At 48.0% G+C, this 23,332-nt stretch overlaps 1 protein-coding gene across 2 annotated transcripts in view; it reads left to right on the forward strand.

Annotated features, from left to right (window-relative positions):
• Window positions 1-23,332, forward strand: part of ASIC1 (acid sensing ion channel subunit 1) — a 222,407-nt gene that overhangs the window by 77,471 nt on the left and 121,604 nt on the right. The window lies entirely within an intron of this gene.

Here is a 23,332-nt window from a genome sequence, read left to right on the forward strand (position 1 = left end):
TTCAGTCTACCTTGGAAGCTCCACTTGGGTTGCTGCAGCTCAGACCACATGGCTCTTAAAAGTCACTCTTGAGTTCCTATACCAATAATTTAGGAACGGCCACCACTTTGTAACAAAGCCATGTATTACTACTGCCTGCACAACTTTCTGAAGCACGTGAAACTGACCTTTGACGAGTTTGTAAGTAAACCATTTTTAATTTACCAGACAAGAGGGAAGTTTTGGAACTCACAAGGGCATAGTTTAAAGATCTAACAATCTATATTTCCATGTTTTACTTCGATGCATATTTTGTGATTTTTAAAATCTCTGCTGGGATTCTGTCACCAAAGAGTACCTGCCTCAAACTCAGATCTTTGCATTCAGGAATTCTCCCTTTATACCTTTTCCCCTCTTGAACCAACAAGCACCTCTCTTGATGATAATATTAGGGTTTGAATATTACTACAGTGCCAAAGATGCCACAGATTAATTTGAAAATCCAGTGGTGATTTTTACCTAGCAGTTTGGAGATCCTCAGCTATAAATCTGAAAATTTTACAGTGTTCCTTTCAAGGAGAAAGGAGTGGAGAGGTATCTGTGGTTTCCTAAGCCATTCCTGTCACCCCAGCAGGTGCCAGCCATACTGTATTTGTAGTAATAGCTACTTTTGGACTTCCTGGCTAGTAGTCCCATTACCAGAGCTAATTATTTTTCTTTTTAAAGTGATAAATACCTCAGCTGGTGACTTTACTACCTCAGTTTCACCTGAGGAGCCATTTGTCTGGAAATCACCCTCATGTGAAGATCAGTAAAGGGCTCACACTGTGGGAAATAAGCGGCCCCTCGTAAGAAACTGAGACAGTTCGACTGAAGTCGCCGCATGAGGACTTAAATGCCTCACAAATGACTGTGTATGAATCTGCACTTATGGAGTCCTGTATTATGAAGTGAGTTTGGCCACGGCAGCGAGTGGATCTAGAACGCTGAGGCAAGAGTTGGCTTTCGGATGGAACTTAGCTCCAAACGGCAGCCAAGACAGTGATAGGATAGTGGGATGGGGTCATAAGATTATTTACTGGACTGCCCACCCAATTTGTAATTTATAATCCACTTTTACCACTTTCTTCTTTGGCGATCACTCATAGCCAAGTAAGATTGTCTTTCAGGAACACGGTTTTAACAGTGAGTCCGTAAGTGACTGTAAAAGCCAGTTCTGGATCCACATGTCCTTCCACAGTGGGGACATAGGTTTCCAGATGGGAGTTGATCGTGGTGAGGGTTTGCCAAGCGTGCCTTCCTCTTAGCACGTTTCTCCCTTTCGCCCTGAGTTTGAGTGTCTTCAAAGCCCATGACACCTTTGGTAAAGGCTGTTCTCCAATTGGAGCCCTCGCAGGCCAGTGTTTCCCAGTTGGCAGTGTTTACATTACATTTTTTTAGCCTTGAGAGAGTCTTTAAACCTCTTTTGTTGACCACCAGCATTACGCTTTCCATTTTGAAGTTCGGAATAGAGTAGTTGCTTTGGAAGCCGATTATCAGGCATCCGCGCAACATGACCAGTCCAACGAAGTTGATGTTGAAGAAACATTGCTTCAACACTGGTGATCTTTGCTTCTTCCAGCACACTGGCATTAGTTTGCCTGTCTTCCCAAGTGATGTGTAAAAATTTTCAGAGACACCGTTGGTGGAATCTTTCAAGGAGTTGGAGATGGTGTTGATAAGTGGTCCATGTTTCACAAGCATACAGTAAGGTTGGTAGCACGATAGCTTTGTGAAGAAGCCTTTTGGTTTCCCTGCAAAACTGGGCTCCCACACGTCTGTGAAAGTGTGTTGCAAACACTATAGAGTACAGTACTGACTTCAGAGGTCAGCCTCTGGAGAAGCAATCACAAAGCTGTGTTCTCATTGCAGAAGGGCTAGGATGGATTCCCACTACGCTGTGGCCCTCTGGGGCAGGAATGGAGCCCATGCCAGGGGGAGAGGACGATGAAAAGTGAGAGAGGGGAGCTAGTAGACTAAGCAGTGCTCATATTACAGGGGCAGAGGGAGCCCAGCTCCCTTACCTTTTCTGATGGCACCCTTCCTTGCTCTTTCAGAAGGTTCCAGGAGAGTTGTGATTTGCCTATAGCTTGTGGGTCACCCTACTTTTCCAACCAGGATTTTCGCCCCAACGGTGACAACCCAACCATTGGACAGAGTGAGGTGGCTGCTTCAGGCAGTGGATGCTGGGGACCTAGGAGCCAATTCCTAGACGCAGAGGTTCCTTTGTTCCTACTCAATAAAATATTTGAGCCCCCGCCCCAGGTTGATGGACATTGTCATTAAAATGGTGTGTGTGTGTGTGTGTGTGTGTGTGTGTGTGTGTGTGTTTGCCGAGATTCTTCTCTTCTCATGAGGTGGCCAAAGTATTGGAGCCTCAGCTTCACGATCTGTCCTTCCAGTGAGCACTCAGGGCTGATTTCCTTCAGAAATCAGCCATTGTCATTATAAGAGAATAAAGGAGGCGTTCACGGTGAGTTCCTGCACCTCTTTTTCTAGAAAAATAGCACTGATTCCAACCTGTTCATGTGACTAGGAGTTGAAATGGCTCTCAGTATACTGGCTGAGATGAAATGAGTGAAGCAGTCAAGTCCTGCAAGTAAACAGAGCGTTAAAGATAGAGAGAGATTATTCCGCACTGTCACTGTGCAACTTTTTAAAACTTCTGCTGCTGAACTTGCCGCCAGTTCAGCGCCTGCTGTCAATCGCTGGCTGGATCCTTCTACCACTTGCAGTGCACATGGGTCAGAGCACACAGTGAGCACGCTCTACACAGCTGCAGCAACTTAGATCTAATGTCTTATCCGGCATCAGAATCACGTCCGGACACCAGGGGCCTCTCCTGCCTTTAAGCTTCCGACAAGAATGTTGAGACGAGGGCTCATAGATCAGCAACTCAACAAGGCTGTCTTGGGGAAAAGACTACATAGCAAGACGATTTGGCTTCTCGCTGAGTATTTTGCAGAATCACGTCTATTTCTTCTCACCAAATTAAGCGGATGCTTAATTTGTTTATTCCTTTAGTGGCCGTGTAGGGAGGCATTAATACATTCTTGCAGCCTGTAGTCTGGACACCAAATCACTGTTTCCGTTTCACAATGGAAGGGAGGTAATTAGGACTAGATTTTGCCCAATGGCTTCGTTCTCCTTGTGGACAACTTGAGGGGGAGGGGAGGGTCCTGTAAATAATTATTTGGTAGCATGCCAGGTTAAGGAAGTATGCTTCTCATATCCCCTGGAATGGGTTTATCATTCCTGGCAGCTGTGGCAAGGAGCCCAAGACAGGAGCAATGGCTGTGACTACGGCTGCAGGGAATTTTTTTAGAATATCCGTAATTTAGGATGAAGCATTGCTCATCTTAGCAAGGCCAGCCCTAAAGCAAATGGTGCCCCAGGCCAGGAGTGTTTTCAATGCCTGCCTCCTCTGGTTTCTCTTTTGAATAACTTTTTTTAAAAGTGCTTTTGAGGCCCATGGTTTTGATGTGTTTGTGGTTTAGCCCCGTCCTTTGAGACGATCGAGTGAATGGGTGCTGCCGCTGTACTTTATTTCTGCAAATAAAGTGGAGAATGCTGGGCCCCACTGGTGGTGTGAGAAAGCAAGTATATCTAGGTACATGGTACCTTGGGTTAAGAACTTACAGTGGTACCTCTGGTTACGTACTTAATTCCTTCCGGAGGTCCGTTCTTAACCTGAAACTGTTCTTAACCTGAAGCACCACTTTAGCTAATGGGGCCTCCCGCTGCTGCCATGCCACTGCCACGCAATTTCTGTTCTCATCCTGAAGTAAAGTTCTTAACCCGAGGTACTATTTCTGGGATAGCGGAGTCTGTAACCTGAAGCGTATGTAACCTGAGGTACCACTGTAATTCGTTCTGGAGGTCTGTTCTTAACCTGAAACTGTTCTTAACCTGAGGCACCACTTTAGGTAATGGGGACTCGCGCTGCCGCCATGCAATTTCTGTTCTCATCCTGAAGCAAAGTTCTTAACCCGAGGTACTATTTCTGGGTTAGCAGAGTCTGTAACCTGAAGTGTATGTAACCTGAAGCATCTGTAACCCGAGGTACCACTGTATATACATATGATAGGTCTGTTTGTTAGAGTGTGGTACTGTGAATGCCAAGGTTGCAGGTTCAATCCCCGTATGGCAGGTTTTCAACCTTTTTGTGTTCATGGCTCCCTTGACCAACTACCGTCTTTCTGCAGCACTCCTGTGTGGCTCAGGAGCCCAGTTTGTCACCCCTTGCTTGTAGAGCTGGCAGCCTCTCACCCCTTTGCAAACACCCTCCCTTGTAAAGTATTCCTTCAGTCTCCTCTCCCCTCTCCTTGGGAGTCCTCCAGGCAGCATCCCTGGTCTCTGAGCTGCCCCCTCCCACCCCAAAGAGTTGCCTTCTCACCCTGCCCCACAGGAACCTGGGAAGAGGATGCCCCGTGCCTTAGTGGCCCAACAGAGACTGGTCAAAAGTAAGCATGAGGCCAGCAGCTTACCTTGGGAGGCAGAGACATGAGAGGGCATTAGAGGAGGGAAGGAAGGAAAGAGGGACAGAGGCCAGTGTTGCCTGCGGCACCCCTGACCATCCTTCAAGGTACCCCAGGGTGCCATGGCACACTGCTTGAAAACCACTGCCATATGAGACTGCTGCATATTCTCGCATTGCAGGGAGTTGGACTAGATCATGGGTAGGCAAACTAAGGCCCAGGGGCCGGATCCTGCCCAATCACCTTCTAAATCCGCCCCACGCGTCCGGGAATCAGCATGTTTTTACATGAGTAGAATGTGTCCTTTTATTTAAAATGCATCTCTTGGTGATTTGTGGGACATAGGAATTCGTTCATTTTCCCCAAAAAAATATAGTCCGGCCCCCAACAAGGTCTGAGGGACAGTGGACCGGCCACCTGCAGAAAAATTTTGCAGACCCCTGGACTAGATGATCCTCAGAGTCCCTTCCAAGTCTACAATTTTCTGATTCAATGTGCAAATTGGCATGTATAGACTACAGAATGAGCAACCTGTGGCTTTCCAGATGTTAGCCTCCGACTCTCATCAGCTCCAGCCGATATGGCCAGTTATGAGGGACGATGGCAGATGTAACCCAGAAGCATCATGGTTCTCTGTCCAGGCTGTGCATACTCTGCAAGACCGACTTCTGCTTATATCTGCGTAGAGCATTGTGCTGTTAGCGGCTTGTTGATGAATGTCTGAACTACATCCAGTTTAAAGGATTTGTTTGTTGTCGGGTGGTACGAAAGCTCTGTCTGTGGTGTTTAAAGTAGGGGTGGTTATTTTTCAAATGCACAAACCATCACTGTTGCAATTAGAAAGTGAGTCAGATAGGTGTGTACATTTTGTGGCAGGCAGAACATCTACAGTGGTACCTCGGTTTTTGAACGTCTCGGAAGTCGAACCTTTCAGTTATCGAATGCTGAAAACCCAGAAGTAAATGCTTCGGTTTTCAAACACGCCTCGAAGATGCCGTGTCGCTTCTGCTGAGTGCAAGATCTGGAGGTGTAACTGTCGGCTATTGAGTTTTCAGTTTTCGGAACTCAGTTTTCGGAACTCAAACAGTCTTCCAGAACGGATTATGTTCAAAAACCGAGGTACCGCTGTACAGGACGGCAGGGCCCGGAATCCTCATTAGTCCCTTTTGTCTCTATGATTCTGCAAACATAGAGGGACCCAGTTCTTCATTGCACCATGAGGGGTGAATCTACACTCTTGGTTTTTATCATTAAGGAAGGATTAAGGAATGGTTTGAGGGATGTGGGTGGCGTTGTGGGTTAAACCACAGAGCCTAGGACTTGCCGATCAGAAGGTCGGCAGTTTGAATCCCCGCAACAGGGTGAGCTCCTGTTGCTCGGTCCCTGCTCCTGACAACCTAGCAGTTCGAAAGCACCTCAAAGTGCAAGTAGATAAATAGGTACCGCTCCAGCGGGAAGGTAAATGCCGTTTCCGTGCGCTGCTCTCGTTCGCCAGAAGTGGCTTAGTCCTGCTGGCCACATGACCCGGAAGCTGTACACTGGCTCCCTCGGCCAATAAAGCGAGATGAGCGCCGCAACCCCAGAGTCGTCCGCAACTGGACCTAACGGTCAGGGGTCCTTTTACCTTTACCTTTAAGGAATGGTTTGGATAACATAGATGGACACATGACGCATACTTTTTACATTCATAATGTGTTATTACCTTGTCTTTTTTATCAGTTCATTTTTAATCATTTTATGCTGCTAGTGTGGTGTAGTGGTTAAGAGCGGTAATCTCCTAATCTGGGGAACCGGGTTCGCGTCTCCGCTCCTCCACATGCAGCTGCTGGGTGACCTTAGGCCAGTCACACTTCTTTGAAGTCTCTCAGCCCCACTCACCTCACAGAGTGTTTGTTGTGGGGGAGGAAGGGAAAGGAGATTGTTAGCCGCTTTGAGACTCCTTAAAGGGAGTGAAAGGCGGGATATCAAATCCAAACTCTTCTTCTTCTTCTTCTATGTCGGTGAAACACTGCTCATATGTCCCTATGTAGCTTTTGCTCTTTTTTTTACTGCATTCAAACTGACCCCCCTCGAATAGTATTCAAGGGGCAGATAACAAAGGACAGGGTGGGAGGGAAGGAGGGAGGGAGGAAAGAAGGAAGAATTAAAATGACACCAGAGGGTGGAGCAGACCAACAACAGGGAAAGAAACAGCGTTTTGGAAAATGGGTGTGGCTGGGTTTAACTTTCATTCGTCGAGGGGGGAAAACCAAGGTAAAAAATGTTTTAATTTACAAGTATGCCCTGTGATGTTTTAGAACAACATATCTAATACCATTCTAATAGGGGGAAATAACGTGAAACAGATCAGTGTAGACCCAGCCCCAGTCTACCCCATGACACATCTGGGCAACATATTTTTGCATACACACACAGGACTGAATCACACATTGCAGTGATCTGCACTGAGCACACACAGCCCTATACAAACCTCATGTGTATAAGCACTGGGTTCCTTCCTTATTTCCCTGCCTGAAAACCCAGAGAGCAACACACCGTTTCCAGCACCTGTCCAGGCAACCTTTATCGCTCACATAGGCTCCCTTCCATTCTCTCGTCTTCCCTCTTATCTCTCCTTTCAAGCAGTCCCCCTCCTCCCCACTCCGATGCTCGCTCGCAAACTTGTGAAATCCTTTTAGCTGAAACGCTCTCTCCATGTGAAAGGGGAGACCCCATATCTTCAGGAAAGTGACACCGCACAGACCCAGAATGTCTACCCTGTTTAGAAGGTAAAGCGCCTCTGGATGTTGCCAGCCCCTCCAAGCTGCCAGGGGTCGATCCTTGGCAGCCAGACGCCCTGGGAACCCAAGCCCCTGTGGTGAAGGCTTGGTGGATAATGACAGAGCAAGAGCAAGGAAATAGCGCTTGGGTGGCAGGGAGAGGGCAGGCTTGGAATTGACTGAACTTGGAAAATTTACTGTATAGTATAGATCAATAATACATGTCTAGAATAGGTTCATCAGCCTAGGGACAGAACCACTATGTGGCGTTTGCCCTCCTAGGTGACATCATGCTGGGTCATAAGGAAAGGGTTAAATGAGTGTGAAGTGATTGGCCAGAGGGAACCCAAGGGGAGGAGTTAGAGTTAGAATTAGTGTTGTTAAGGAGTTGGTCGGGTGTTAGAGAAGGGAGAGTGAGGATACGTCTGTGGGTTGGGATAGTTTGATGTGAGAGAGTGAGAGAATCTGTTACAAGGAGTCAGATAGACAGTTGGGATAATTTGTTGTTGTTGTTTAGTCATTTAGTCGTGTCCGACTCTTTGTGACCCCATGGACCAGAGCACGCCAGGCACCTCTGTCCTCCACTACCTCCCGCAGTTTGGTCAAACTCATGCTGGTAACCTCGAAAACACTATCCAACCATCTCGTCCTCTGTCGTCCCCTTCTCCTTGTGCCCTCCATCTTTCCCAACATCAGGGTCTTCTCCAGGGAGTCTTCTCTTCTCATGAGGTGGCCAAAGTACTGGAGCCTCAGCTTCACGATCTGTCCTTCCAGTGAGCACTCAGGGCTGATTTCATTAAGAATGGATGCGTTTGATCTTCTTGCAGTCCATGGGACTCTCAAGAGTCTTCTCCAGCACCATAATTCAAAAGCATCAATTCTTCGGCGATCAGCCTTCTTTATGGTCCAGCTCTCACTTCCATACATCACTACTGGGAAAACCATGGCTTTAACTATACGGACCTTTGTTGGCAAGGTGACGTCTCTACTTCTCAAGATGCTGTCTAGGCCTGTCATTGCCCTTCTCCCAAGAAGCAGGCGTCTTTTAATTTCGTGGCTGCTGTCACCATCTGCAGTGAACATGGAGCCCAAGAAAGTAAAATCTCTCACTGCCTTCATTTCTTCCCCTTCTGTTTGCCAGGAGGTGATGGGACCAGTGGCCATGATCTTCGTTTTTTTGATGTTGAGCCTCAGACCATATAATTAGTTAGAAGTTATTCGGAAGGTATAGGCCAGTAAAAACCTAAGATTAAGAAACTGACAAGAAAAATTATCTGAAACCATAAACTTGTTAGGGCTTATAAAAAAAACTTGTTTATTTGGTTTAATGTTAACAACTGTCTGAACTCCGTGTGTACCCGAGAAAAACGGGTTGGTGGCAGCGGGGAAACAATCACAGTGGTGGCACAGGGATCAATAGACCGTCAAACGTCCAGGGACCCTGTGTGATCGCCACAAAACTGATATGGGCTGTGAGCACTCAGGCAATCAAAGTTGGGCTGAGCTGGCTGGGGTTGTGTGTGTCAGGGTGCAATTGTGCACATAGTGTGACACGCTAGACATGACCCTAGAATTTGAGCCAGGAGCATTGTGCGCCTATCTTAAGGGCACGGTCACGTATATGCTGCATGGGGCTTCAGATCTATCTATTGAGCAGCAACATTGGGTTGCCAGCCTTTGAAAGAACATGGACCTCAGGCAGTGGCAGAGCAATGGATCAAGCCAAGGCCAGCAGCAAAAACTCTGCCTCTTGCCTAACAGGACCCGGGAGAGCTCTCAAATAGGGCCAGGACTTGAGCGGGGGCCTGAGCTCAGCTGAGCACTAAAATAGCATATCAGCCCTATGGACTGCCCTGAATAAAGAGGACTCGAGTTCCTTTTTGGTCTTTGATTATGGACTCTCAAGCACAGAGCCTCGACACTTTCCGTTGATGCCACAGCTGCCATTCACACCCTCTCATTCACTCACTGCAAGCCCCAGCCTCAGATTGCAGATAGCATGTCTGAAAGCCACTCAGAGAGACTTTACCCCTTTAATATTCTTTCAGCGCACAATGGAGGGGAAAGGCTTCAGTAGTCATCAGGCCCGCTTTGATACTTAAGGCTCAATTAAGTGCTTACTTTCCTGAGAGTCATTACAGTGCTTCCGAATTTGCCTCTGGGCTGCCTGGATCCTGCAAAACTATTCATCTCCCATCTTGTTGCTTAGGGGGGCTGCCCCAGCAAATCCACTGGCCTCAGCCAAAGGTGGAATTGATCTCCGATGTCCTGTAAATGGTGTGGAGTCTGTGGATGCGGGACGCGAATGGCGCAGTGGTGTAAACCACTGAGCCTTGGGCTTGCCAATCAGAAGCTTGGCAGTTCAAATCCCCGCAACGGGGTGAGCTGCCGTTTCTCGGTCCCTGCTCCTGCTCACCTAGCAGTTCGAAAGCACGTCAAAGTGCAAGTAGATAAATAGGTAGCGCTCCGGCAGGAAGGTAAACGGCGTATCTGTGCGCTGCTCTGGTTTCGCCAGAAGTGGCTTAGTCATGCTGGCCACATGACCCAAAAAAACTGTCTGTGGACAAACGCCGGTTCCCTAGGCCAGTAAAGCAAGATGAACGCCGCAACCCCAGAGTCGTTCACGACTGGACTTACGGTAACTGTCAGGGGTCCTTTACCTTTACCTTTTTACCTGTGGATGCACTGTGCCAACTTTTGCATGCTCCTAAATTCTGTGCCGGGATGTGCTGAATTCTGCAACCTGTGTAAATCAAGAAGCATAAGCAAATCTGCAACATTTGTGTAATTTTGCACAGTTCCGTTATGCTCCTGCAAGTTCATGGGGAGGGGAGAGAACACTGCAGAGTATTCAAATCTTAACCACCTGAATACCTGCTCAGTTACCTCTTCTCCCCGCCCAAGCCTCTTTCCTTCATTTTTAGCTGTTGCCGAAATATGTTCTCCCCCTCCCCCAAAGATGCAGAATTCTGCTCTCAAAACCAGGGTGGTGTCTCTGCAGCACTTTACTTAGTACAGTGGTACCTTTGTTCTCGAACGGCTTTGCTTCTGAACAAATCGGCTCCCAAACGCCGCAAACTCAGAAGTGAGTGTTCCAGTTTGCAAACGTTTTTCGGAAGCCGAACGGCTTCTGTGGCTTCCGATTGAGTGCAGGAAGCTCCTGCAGCCGATCGGAAGCTGCACCTTGGTTTTCGAATGGTTCCGGGAGTCGAACAGACTCCTGGAACGGATTACCGTATTTTTCGCTCTATAGGACGCACCGGACCATAGGACGCACCTTGTTTTAGAGGGGGAGAACAAGAAAAAAAAATCTCCCCCTCTCTGCTCAGCGCCCCTTCAGCGAAGCTGCAGGAGAAATGGAGCCCCTTCCATTTCTCCTCCCGCTTGGCTGAAGGGGCACTGCGCCTTAGCTGAGGGGCACCTACCCTTCAGCGAAAGGAACCCGAAGCCTTCGGAGCACAACGGGAACTCATGCTGCGCTCCGCAGGCTTCAGGCGGCTATCCCTGAAGCCTGGAGAGCGAGAGGGGAGGGAGCGCTCCCTCTGCGCTTCGGAGGCTTCACGTTGCTATCACTGAAGCCAAGGAGCCTGCATTCACTCTATAGGACGCACACACATTTCCCCTTAATTTTTGGAAGGGAAAAAGTGTGTCCTATAGAGAGAAAAATACGGTAAGTTTGACAACCAAGGTAATGACAAAATTGCAGACCTTGCACAGGCCTGGCTATAGGTTCCATGGTTCCATGTTAAGTCTGGTTGCTTACAGACATCCTTGTCCTTCACCCCAACTTCCTCAACTCACTGCCAGAATGCCACCATCGCTATTAGCAGGAGTAGGGTGAAGATGCTCTTTGGACATTGAGCCAGTTCTCACAAATACTCCATGGTGGTTTTCATGTTTCATCATCCCAGGGAAAAAAGCGTTGAAAGTGTTGAAGCAAAGGCCCACCAGTTCAGAAGGGGATGTACCACTCTACCAGAAACAGCTGGATTTTGTGCTCTGTGGTGCAACCTGGAACTTACGGTGGGATATTCAGATGTATTCTTCCAGAGTGTTTGTTGCAAGGAACAAGAGGGGGGGGGGATTCATTAAAGACTAATAGATGTATATTATGGCATAGGCTTTTGTCAACGAGTCCATTTCATCGGATGTATGAAGTCCTCGCCTCAGTTGGCAAGTGCTTGTGTGTGTTTTGGGGAAATTTCAAAACAGCTGGGGTCAGATGACAATGAAATGCAGAAAGGGAGTCTGTGACAAAGCGCAAATGTATTCAAATGCATCACAACAGCAGGAATCGGTAACAACACAATCGTTCAAGATTTGCTATGTTAATTAAAACCTGTAGCAGGATAGGAAGCCATTGTCTCTTTTATCTTTCAATATTTATGAGAGTCCCCCCCCCCCTTCAAAACAGTACAAGAACTGTGTAGAATAGGGATGGAGGAGAAATTCGATTCAGTTAGCAACTAAAACCACATCAATCAAATTTGCTTTTTCTGAAACAATATGAGAACTGAAACACAGCCGTTGTTCAAAATCTGAATTTTGCAATGCACTTCTCTAAACAAACAGTGTTTTCAAACATGTGTATATTTGAGGAAAGTGTGCAGAAAAGTGAAAATATTAGTGAAAACAACATACAAGCATGCATTATATAAGGGGAGGTTGCTTGCAAAAGCATGCACATTAGTCAAAATGGCATATTAAAATATATTTATTAGGCAAATGAAATGGTGGTTTTTCTTGCCCATGAAGTGTATTATTCATTCCAAATCAATAGCAGCTGCATTGTCCAGAATGTCTCCCCAATCACAGGCCATGTTTTTTTAAAAAATAATAATAATGAGAGGGTGTGAAAACCACATAAAAGCGCACTAGAACAAGGGAACTTTGATCTGAAGATCCTGGGTTATGCGAATGCAGCCTGACTGAGCTGCTTACGGTCAGCCAGGGGAACAATGAGGAGGAAACCGAAACCAATGACTCATCTGCACGGCTGCTTATAGAACGTTTTAAATGTGTTGTAAAGTGCAATATACAAATGTGTCACTAGATGGCGACAGCAAGCTATGCAAAATTCAATGTGTTTTCCAAAACGTTTTTTTAAAAAAAGCATTTTCACAGCCTTTTTTATATGTGTGTAGATTCCACCCAAGTCTCCTCTGGTCCCCATTTAGAACCATCAGAGCATTTCAAATTTACCTGTCGCATAGATTGGTCTTTCGTCCAGGAAAAGAGTGTGGAATGGTGGTTTTGCAACAGATCCTCCTTCATCCTCTGCCTTGAGGTCTCCATCCACAGGGATTTTTAACTTAGCTTGAAAAGGTCCTTCCTGGCGGATTGTTATCAGGGGACTTTGTTTGTATGGGGATTTTTAATGTGTTTGTTCATTGCGCTTCATACCTCTGCAAGCCACAAGGCATGCGTGAGTAGGGTTGGTTCCCCAGTGCCTGCCTGTGCCGCATTGTTCCCATTCCCTCCACTGCCTAAGTTGATTTGCAGCACAAGGGCTATGAGAGCTCCCCATGCCTTACTAGGCTTAGTGCAGGAGTCGACAACCTAAAGCCCATGGACCACAAGTGGCCCATTGGGGTCGTTTAACCAGGCCATGGACCCCCACCGCCCACTCGGGGACCCCTGCCGCCCGCTCAGTGGGCTCCCATGCGCCACGCTAAACCGATGCGGAGCAGAGCGGGGTCTGCCTTCCGCAACGCTAGCTGGCTTCCCATTGGCTGCAGGAAGCTCCTGCAGCCAATGGAAAGCTGTGCACGCCTCCTCCGCGCCAGAAGGAGCGCCGGAAATAGCGTTTGTGCATGCGCGTGCACTCTAGCCCACCGCGGCGTCTGTGGGACCGTGAACCAGCCTGAGCCACAAAAACTTTGCTGACCGCTGGTTTAGCGCTACCTGGATTTACTATACCACTGGGCAGAACAGAATACAGTGGTACCTCGGGTTAAGTACTTAATTTGTTCCGGAGGTCCGTTCTTAACCTGAAACTGTTCTTAACCTGAAGCACCACTTTAGCTAATGGGGCCTCCTGCTGCTGCCGCGTCGCCAGAGCACGATTTCTGTTCTCATCCTGAAGCAAAGTTCTTAACCCAAGGTACTATTTCAGGGTTAGCGGAGTCTGTAACCTGAAGCGTATGTAACCTGAAGCGTATGTAACCCGAGGTACCACTGTAATTCTCTCCAAAACAGAACCTGCCCTCGTGTTCTTAGAAACAGGTTCATCCTGACCATGTCTGACTCAGCCCATATTGTTTTCTTCTACGGCTCATCCTGTGTGTACATGTGCGAGTGGCCGGGAGGGGGGGAAGAGAGAAGGCGGAAGACACCTAAAGGATGATGTGCTAATTAATAACACTCTGGCTCTCAAGGTTTTGATTAATCAGACTCGCTTCCCAGGATGCATCAGGAGTTGTTTTGGGAGCACTCACCTCTCCTTGTCCTCATACAATCATGCTAATCGGCAAAGTGTCTGCGGCGTCTCGTCAGTGTCTGGCAACTGCTGGACAGCATGTGCATTGTGCACATGTATACATATTCAGCCCAATCGGTCTCTCTCTCTTGAACAAACACGTTCACCTCCAGCCTAGTCTTTCCTCTGCTTCACAGTGTTTATATGATTAGACTTCCTCCACCTCGGCCATCAGAGCTCCTTGCTAGGTGGTCATCTCTGAACCCTTTCCCTTCCCACTTGTTCAAAGGATTCATTTATCCTGACCAACAGTGGGGACAAATTCAAATTAAATAAATTTGATAATAACAAACATACAGTGGTACCTCGGGTTACAGACGCTTCAGGTTACAGACGCTTCAGGTTACAGACTCCACTCACCCAGAAATAGTACCTCGGGTTAAGAACTTTGCTTCAGCATGAGAACAGAAATTGTGCAGCGGTGGCGCTGCGGCAGCTAACATTAGCTAAAGTGGTGCTTCAGGTTAAGAACAGTTTCAGGTTGAGAACGGACCTCCGGAACGAATTAAGTTCTTAACCCGAGGTACCACTGTAGTCTTTTCCACCGGTATTAACAAAAGGGCACCCAGCAGTGTTTGATTAAAACCCAGTGGGCTGTTCAATGGTGGAACAATCTCCCTTGGGAGGTTGTGGACTCTCCTTGCCCGGAGGTTTTTAAGCAGATGTTGAATGGCCATCTGTCATGGATGCCTTAGCTGCGGTTCCTGCATCGCAGAGGGTTGACTAGATCAGCCTTTCTCAACCTTGGGTTTGTTGGACTACAACTCCCATCATCCATATCTAGCAGGACCAGTGGTCAGGGATGATGGGAGTTGTAGTCCAACAACTTCTGGGGACCCAGAAAGGCTGGACTAGATGACTCTTGGGGTCCCTTCCAACTCTACGATTCTCTGATTCTGTGACTAAGAGGCTATTGATTCTCATTTCCTGACTCCTTCCAATTTCCCAGTGGTGCAGCTTGTATACTTACCAACACCTCTCTGTTTCGAAGTTCACCCTTCAGCAAGGGTCGAACCACTACATTGGAAGCTGCCTAAAAGCAAGGTCAGGCTAAGTGTCCATTTTGGTCTTCTCTGACCAGCAGAAGCTCTCTAGAGTCTCAGGCTGAGAGAGGCTTTTCCAGTCACCTGCTACTTGATCCTTTTAACTGGAGATTCAGCCAGGGGTTAAGAAGCAACCCTTTACAGGCAAAACATACAATCTACTACCCAGCAATGGTCCATCCTTGCTGGTTCTCCTTTCTATTGCTTTACCCCCATGCCCCAAGGAATATCCCATATTAACTCTTGCATCGAGAAAGCGGTACAGTCATACCTCTGGTTAAAAGTGCTTCAGGTTTAGCGCTTTCGGGTTGCGCTCCGCGGCGACCCAGAAGTAACGGAGCGCGTTACTTCCAGGTTTCGCCGCTCGCGCATGCGCAGACGGTCTTCTGGATGCGGATAGGGCTCCAGAACGGGTCCCATTCGTATCCAGAGGTACCACTGTATCTCTGAAAAGGGTACTCTGGTCTTTCGTTCGATATCTCCCCAGGAGCCATGCATGCAGTCTCCTGCAAGCGTCTTGTGGGAGTAATTTAGCAAACTACGGCTGGCCAACCAGGGAGGGGAGAGCGTTAAAAATTAGTACAGCAGGAAGCCGCAAATAGGAACGCACCCTATGCCGACACGCCCTCCTATCCATCCATGCACCGTCGCCATGGCAACAGACAGACCTTCCCAGCAGGCTGAGAAACTCGCAGTGAGCATCCCATCTGCGCTGTGACTGCCACCATCAGGAACTGCTTGCCACGCCCCTAAGTCACCTTGTGCACCAGCCTTAAACTCCTGGAAGGGTGTCTCTCCTCTGCAGCCATCCTGCCACACTTTGGAGATGAGATGGGGAGTGGGTTCCTGTCTTGTGCTATTTCCTCCTTCTTCAATGTGTGCTGCATTGATTCCCATTTTCTTTTCCTGATCGTTCGGATACTGCTCAGCTGAACACCTCCAGGTGGAAACTGGGGGAGTGACAGGGCTGGTGGGCCGGCTGGCTGGCGGCAGAAAAACCAAGCAATAACTGAGAGAGCAAATGAGCCACTCGCTTCTAAGAAGGGACATGCAAGTGTCAAGTTGTGAATTCTAGCAGTAACCTCGTAAGCAAGACAAACTCTCCAGACAGGGGGCAGTTGCACTTATGCAGTTAAAAATCCATTATTTCCCAGGTTGGTTTATTCTTCCAATAATATATAATTGCACATTACACATTAAAAGCAGGGGAAAGCAACCATCCAAAATGTCACCAGGATGAAGCTAGTGGTGTTTGGGGGAGGTTGTCAACGGCAGCTACAGTTGGATAACTGCAGGAGAGAGAGAAACTGACGTTTATCATGAATTAAGCAGTTGGTCCCTTACCTTTCCCCACCCCGATTTGGCCAAAGTGATCCATGCGACAGTCACCTCCAGGCTTGACTACTGTAATTTGCTCTACGCAGGGCTGCCCTTGAAACTGAGGTCCCAGAAACTCCAGTGGGTGCAGAATGCTGCAGCGAGGCTCCTCACGGGGTCCCTGCCATGGGAGCATATTCACCCAGTGCTTTACCAGTTGCACTGGCTCCAGCTGGAGTATTGGGTCAGGTTTAAGGTGCTGGTTTTGACCTTTAAAGCCCTTTGTGGCTTAGGGCCCTCATATTTACGGGACCGCCTCTCCTGGTATGCCCCGCAGAGGACCTTAAGGTCCATGAATAATCATAGTTTAGAGGTCCCGGGCCCTAATGAAGTTAGATTCTCCTCCACCAGGGCCAGGGCCTTCTCAGTGATGGCTCCAACCTGATGGAATGCTCTGTCCCATGAGACCAGGGCCCTGCAGGATTTAACTTCCTTCCGCAGGGCCTGTAAGACAGAGCTATTCCGCCTGGCTTTCAATTTGAACTTAGCCTGATCTTTTATTCTCCTTCCTTCCCTCCCCCTCCCCTTTTTATGAAGATTACCCGCTCTGGGATCCCACAGCTAATTCTCCCCTGGTCTCCACGCTGGCCCAAATAGGACTAATTTAACCAGCTAGCCCTGGTGATCATCTAATGTTTATTGGATGGATTTTCCCCCTAAATTGATTTTTGAATTCTGAATTTATTGTTATTCACATTTTATACTGTATTTTATGCTGTTTTTTGTTGCATCAATTAAGTGTTTTAAATTTGTTGTTAGCCGCCCTGAGCCCAGTTTTTGAACTGGGAAGGGCGGGGTATAAATAAAAAATTATTATTATTATTATTATTATTATTATTAGGGGTTAGAGGGAATGGGGACATTCTGCCTTTCCTGCTGTAGCTCTCCCCATCTGTAAGAAAGGTCACAGTTCAATGAGGGAGCAGGTGCTTTGAAGGAAAGGTCCCACAATCAGTCCCTCACAGCCCCTGTTAAAAGGGTTCTCAAGTAACAGATCTGGGAAAGATTTGCTGCTTGAGATCCTAGAGCGACTTTACTGCCAAGCAAAGTAGATACTCTTAGGCTTAATGGACTAATGCAGTATAATACTGCTTCACACTTTCACCTCTGCTTCTGATTGTGCACCACAAGCTGCGTTTGGGACTTTTTAGCCTAGAGAAAAAAGCAACTAAGAGGTAACTTGATAGAAGCTGATAAAATTATGCATTGCATGGAGAAGTTGGACAGGGAAAAGTTTTCTCTCCCTCCTTCATTCGTAAGACAAGAACTCGTGCATATCCAAGGAAGCTGAGTGCCAGGCAAATAGAGGAAAGTGCTTATTCTTACAGTGAATATTAAAACTATGGAACTTGGATGGCTGTAAAGGAGGACTGGGCAAATTCAGGCCTTCAACGGCTACAAGCAGTAATAGTTATTATGTTCTGCCTCTGACCATGGAGGCAGGAATGCAAACCCTCCAACATTTCTCTGATGAAAATAAGGATGTCCTATTCCATTATTGACAAACCTAGACAGCATCTTAAAAAGTAGAGACATCACCTTGCCAACAAGGTCCATATAGTAAAAGCTATGGTTTTCCCAGTAATGATGTATGGAAGTGAGAGCTGGACCATAAAGAAGGCTGATCGCCGAAGAATTGATGCTTTTGAATTATGGTGCTGGAGGAGACTCTTGAGAGTCCCATGGACTGCAAGAAGATCAAACCTATCCATTCTGAAGGAAATCAGCCCTGAGTGCTCACTGGAAGGACAGATCCTGAAGCTGAGGCTCCAATACTTTGGCCACCTCATGAGAAGAGAAGACTCCCTTGAAAAGACCCTGATGTTGGGAAAAGTGGAGGGCACAAGGAGAAGGGGACGACAGAGGATGAGATGGTTGGATAGTGTTCTCGAAGCTACCAGCATGAGTTTGACCAAACTGCGGGAGGCAGTGGAAGACAGGAGTGCCTGGCGTGCTCTGGTCCATGGAGTCACGAAGAGTCGGACACGGCTAAACAACTAAACAACAACAACAATTCCATTATTATTGTTATTGTTATTACTATTACTATTACTGTTACCCTTACTGTTACTGTTATTATTATATTTATACCCTCGCCCATCTAACTGGGTTGCCCCAGCCACTCTGAGCGGCTTCCAACATGTATAAAAACATTAAAGAAATTAAACATTAAAGAAAAACTTCCCTATACAAGACTGCCTCCAGATGGCTTAAGGGTTGGATAACTCTAGACCCATGGTTCCCAACGTGGGGCACACACCCCACAGGGGGGCAATTTGATTTTTAAGGGGGGGCAAGTCGAGAATGAGTTATTAACAGTTAATGGCCTTATAGGCTTCCTCCACATGAATAGGAGTTCACTTTTTGAATAATAAGAATTATATGTCACAGGAGGAGGGGGGATCAGGATTTTAGAGATGCTTAGGTGGAGCATGGCCAAAAAAATGTTGGGAACCACTGCTCTAGACCCTCCAAAATTGAAAACAGGGACATCCTAAGGAAAAGCTTAGGACATTCCATTATCAAATCAGAAACCAGGATGGCTTCTGTAAATCTGGGCAGTGGCGTAGCAAAGTCAGGTGGAACCCGGTGCGGAAAATTTCATGTCACACCCAACACACATTGAAATCTAATTGGGCTCCCAAGGACTGTGATTTACTCACAGTAAGGTAAAGGTAAAGGTACCGCTGACCGTTAGGTCCAGTCGCGGACGACTCTGGGGTTGCGGCACTCATCTCGCTCTATAGGCTGAGGGAGCCGGCTAAATCTTCCAGGTCATGTGGCCAGCATGACTAAGCCGCTTCTGGCGAACCAGAGCAGCACACGGAAACGCCGTTTACCTTCCCGCCGGAGCAGTACCTATTTATCTACTTGCACTTTGATGTGCTTTCGAACTGCTAGGTTGGCAGGAGCAGGGACCGAGCAACGGGAGCTCACCCCGTCACGGGGATTCGAACCGCCGACCTTCTGATCGGCAAGCCCTAGGCTCAGTGGTTTAGACCACAGTATTACAGTATAAAAAGACTGGCTGTTTTTTAGGGAAGGATTGACCAAAGTTGTTGAGCTTTTTGGGGGTTGCAGGGTTTGGGTCCTGAGTTGAGAGAGCTTCTGCTTCTTTCCTTCCCTCCACCCTCTGCTTTTTTGCTCGCCTGCCTCCTTCCTGTCCTCTGCCTGCCTGCCTGCCTGCCTGCCTCCTCCAGCAGACCAGAAGCATGGGGCTGTCAAAACAAAGCACCAAAAAGCGGCGCAACTAACCCCCTTCCCCTGACGGCTCAGGGTAGGCAGGAGTTGCAGGCAGCACGCCAAATGTCACCCTCCTTGGGGTGGCCAGCAGCCACCACACCCACCTTGCTGTGACCCTGGAATCCGGGACTGTCCTTGGAAAATAGGGGCACTTGGAGGGTCTGGAAATGCTTATGAATACTAGTTGCTGGAAGCCACAGAAGAGGAGGGTGCTGTTGTAAAGGGTAAAGGGACCCCTGACCATTAGGTCCAGTCGTGGCCGACTCTGGGCTTGCGGTGCTCATCTCGCTTTATTGGCTGAGGGAGCCGGCATACAGCTCCCGGGTCATGTGGCCAGCATGACTAAGCCGCTTCTGGCAAACCAGAGCAGCGCACGGAAACGCCGTTTACCTTCCCGCCAGAGCGGTACTTATTTATCCACTTGCACTTTGTCTTGTTTTCAAACTGCTAGGTTGGCAGGAGCAGGGACCGAGCAACGGGAGCTCACCCTATCACGGGGATTCGAACCACCGACCTTCTGATCGGCAAGCCCTAGGCTCTGCGGTTTAACCCACAGCGCCACCCGCATCCCTGCTGCTGTTGTACTCATTCCCTATTTACCAGTTTCCCCCAGGCAACTGGTTGGCCACTGTGAGAATGGGATGCTGGACTCAATGGGCCATTGGTCTGATCCAGCAAAGCCCTTCTTGTGTTGGTAAGAACATGACCATGGACACAGACTGAACACAAGCTGCAAGGCTTGGCAGTATTCCACACACACTGTAACATTAAATTACTGCAAATGAAGGGATTTGGAGTCTGCCCTATACATCCTACTGTGTGGGCAGCAGCATCTAGCCTGGCTTTTTTCCTCACCCACAAGGAAAGCATCTGGAGCCGCATGAATTGACACACCATGGCGTCCTGGGATTCCAGATCGAGTGATCTCCCTGCCAAATGCGGAAGCTGCCAGCTGCAGCGGTCTCCTCTGGGATCACCCAGCCCCACAGCACGGGAGCAGCATTACAGAGAATTTCCTGGCCCAGCTGGGTATTCTTGGCTCCTCGCTGAGCTTCGTTACCCGTAATGAGTCATTAATCAGGGAAGGTTTAATAACAACACTTGGCTCATCAATAGTGTCTTCTGTCTGACAGTTCTTTGCTCCCAACTGGAGACTGGCTACGCCCCCAAAACAGGCTGCCTTTGGGTGCTGCTGCATCAGGGTCACTCTCCCCTTGTAAGGACACAGTCAGGAATAGAGCCATGATTCACAGCGCAGAGCTCTATCAACAAGACATCACTTTTGCTTCCTGGAACAGTAATTCCCAAACTGTGTGCATGTCTGTGTGTCAATGGTTTATGTCAGTGTGCGCCACTAGAAGTAATGAAATAAGTGTGCGCGGGCACACACACATACCATATATCTCAGAAGGCTCCTTACTTCTCTGTATTGTGGATTATTATTATTATTATTATTATTATTATTATTATTATTATTCACCACCCATCTGGCTGTAAAACATCAAACATTACAGTGGTACCTTGGTTTTCGAGCATCTCGGAAGCCAAACGTTTCAGTTTTTGAACACCGAGAATCCGGAAGCAATTGCTTCCGTTTTCGAACACGCCTCAGAAGTCGGACAGCTCCCGCTGCATGTTTTTTCCATTTTTCCAATTGAACTTGCAGCCAGCCCTTTGTGCCTCGGTTTCCGAACGTTGCGGAAGTCGAACAGTTTTCCGGAACGGATTATGTTTGAGAACCAAGGTACCACTTTACAACCTTCCAATTTCAGGGCTGCCTTCGGATGTCTTCTAATAGTTTTGTATCTCCTGGACATCTGATGGGAGGGCGTTCCACAGGGCGGGCGCCACTGCCAAGAAGGCCCTCTGCCTGGTTCCCTGTAACCTCACTTCTCACAGTGAAGGAACCACCAGAAGGCCCTCGGAGCTGGACCTCAGTGTCCCAGCTGAATGTTGGTGGTGGAAACGCTCCTTCAGGTATACAGGACTGAGACTGTTTAGGGCTTTAAATGTCAGCACCAACACTTTGACTTGTGCTCAGAAACGTACTGGGAGCCAGTGAAGATCCTTTAGGACTGGTGTAATATGGTCCAGGGCCTGATGGCCACTCGCAGTCACCAGTCTAGCTTGCATCTTCCAATAGATCTCCAGAGGCAGATTTATGTTCAGTACAACTGGGTCCACCATACTGGGCACCAAGCCTAGGGGGTGCTGTAGGGTATCACAGCTATTACGTAGTGAATTGAGAGGTGGAAGAGCGCCAACTTTTGGCATAGCACAGGGCACCCCTGAAATTTGAAAAACCAAAGCCCACCCCTGTTGATCTCTGCTGGAAGAGGGCAAATAAATTCTGTCCAGTCTTGTGTTGGGCCTGATTCATTCAGCCTCTGCTGAGAGATGCAGCTGGAAAATCTGAGCTCCAAGGAGGACAGTGATTGCTACAGAAACACTCAGGGTCAGTTAGGGATGGGCAAGCCTGTCAATTTCAGTTTCTCTCCATTTTTGTCCCCCCCCCCAAATTCAAGTTGAGCTCCCCACATTTCCACATCAGTCTGCTTTTTATTTTTTTAAGTACAGTGGTACCTCTAGATACGAACGGGATCCGTTCCGGAGCCCCGTTCACATCTAGAGGTAAACGTAACTAGTGATGGCACATCTGCGCGCGTCGCTTTTCGCCGCTTCTGCGCATGCGCATGATGTCATTTTGAGCTTCTGAGCATGCGCAAGCGGTGAAACCCGGAAGTAACGCGCTCCGTTACTTCCGGGTTGCCGAGGAGCGCAACTCGAACACGCTCAACTCGAAGCATATTTAACCCGAGGTATGACTGTACTAGGGACGCGGGTGGCGCTGTGGGTAAAACCTCAGCGCCTAGGACTTGCCGATCGCATGGTCAGCAGTTCGAATCCCCGCAGCGGGGTGCGCTCCCGTCGTTCGGTCCCAGCACCTGCCAACCTAGCAGTTCGAAAACACCCTCGGGTGCAAGTAGATAAATAGGGACCGCTTACCAGCGGGAAGGTAAACAGCGTTCCGTGTGCTGTGCTGGCTCGCCAGATGCAGCTTGTCACGCTGGCCACGTGACCCGGAAGTGTCTCCGGACAGCGCTGGCCCCCGGCCTCTTGAGTGAGATGGGCGCACAACCCCAGAGTCTGTCAAGACTGACCTGACGGGCAGGGGTACCTTTACCTTTTATGACTGTACTATTGAAAATTCTCCAGTGTTTTAGTGTGGATTTTTCCTAATGTATACTTATTGTATCTGTATGCAGTTTTGCCTTATTCACTTTTTTTTTTGCAAGCCATAACTAAATACAATTTTAGATGTTGTTTTAAGTCCTTTACGCTTGCATTTCTGTGCACACTTTGCCCTATATTTGCAGTTTGTACACATTTCTGTATACATTATGTGGCTTGCCTATCGTTTCAAACACAGACCAAACCAAACTCCTCTGCTCCCAAAGGAGGACAGAGACTCTTACTCCTATAAACTCTAAATACAAACCTTTTGCGGGGTGTAAGAGTGAAGCTTGCCTCAAACCTTAATCCAGAAAAGTGTGGGTTCCAGAAGTTTGGGGAGCAACTGATCTTAGAGCTGGAAGCCACCTTGACTTCCACTGCAAGAATGTTTCCTGGGCAGTCCTCCAAGCTGTCACGAGCAACAGCTTTTTCTCTGTCTGAGCCTCTGAAATTCTGCCCCAGATCCTTCAAACAGTGAGTGGCTGCTCTTGAAATGAAGCCAGATTTCTCACCCAAATGCTGCACCACCCACTCGAGAAATGCAACTCCTCACTCCCACCACCACATAATAAACACATACATATTTGTTCTGGTACAACCGCACACGAAAGCACTTCTTACATAATGGAGCAGAAGCAGATTATTTATTGGTAGTTAAATTAAATTAAAGGCAGCAGAGAGGTCCAGTGGCGTAGCGTGGCG

This window comes from Podarcis raffonei, chromosome 2, assembly GCF_027172205.1.
Source record: "Podarcis raffonei isolate rPodRaf1 chromosome 2, rPodRaf1.pri, whole genome shotgun sequence".
Lineage (NCBI taxonomy): Eukaryota > Metazoa > Chordata > Lepidosauria > Squamata > Lacertidae > Podarcis > Podarcis raffonei.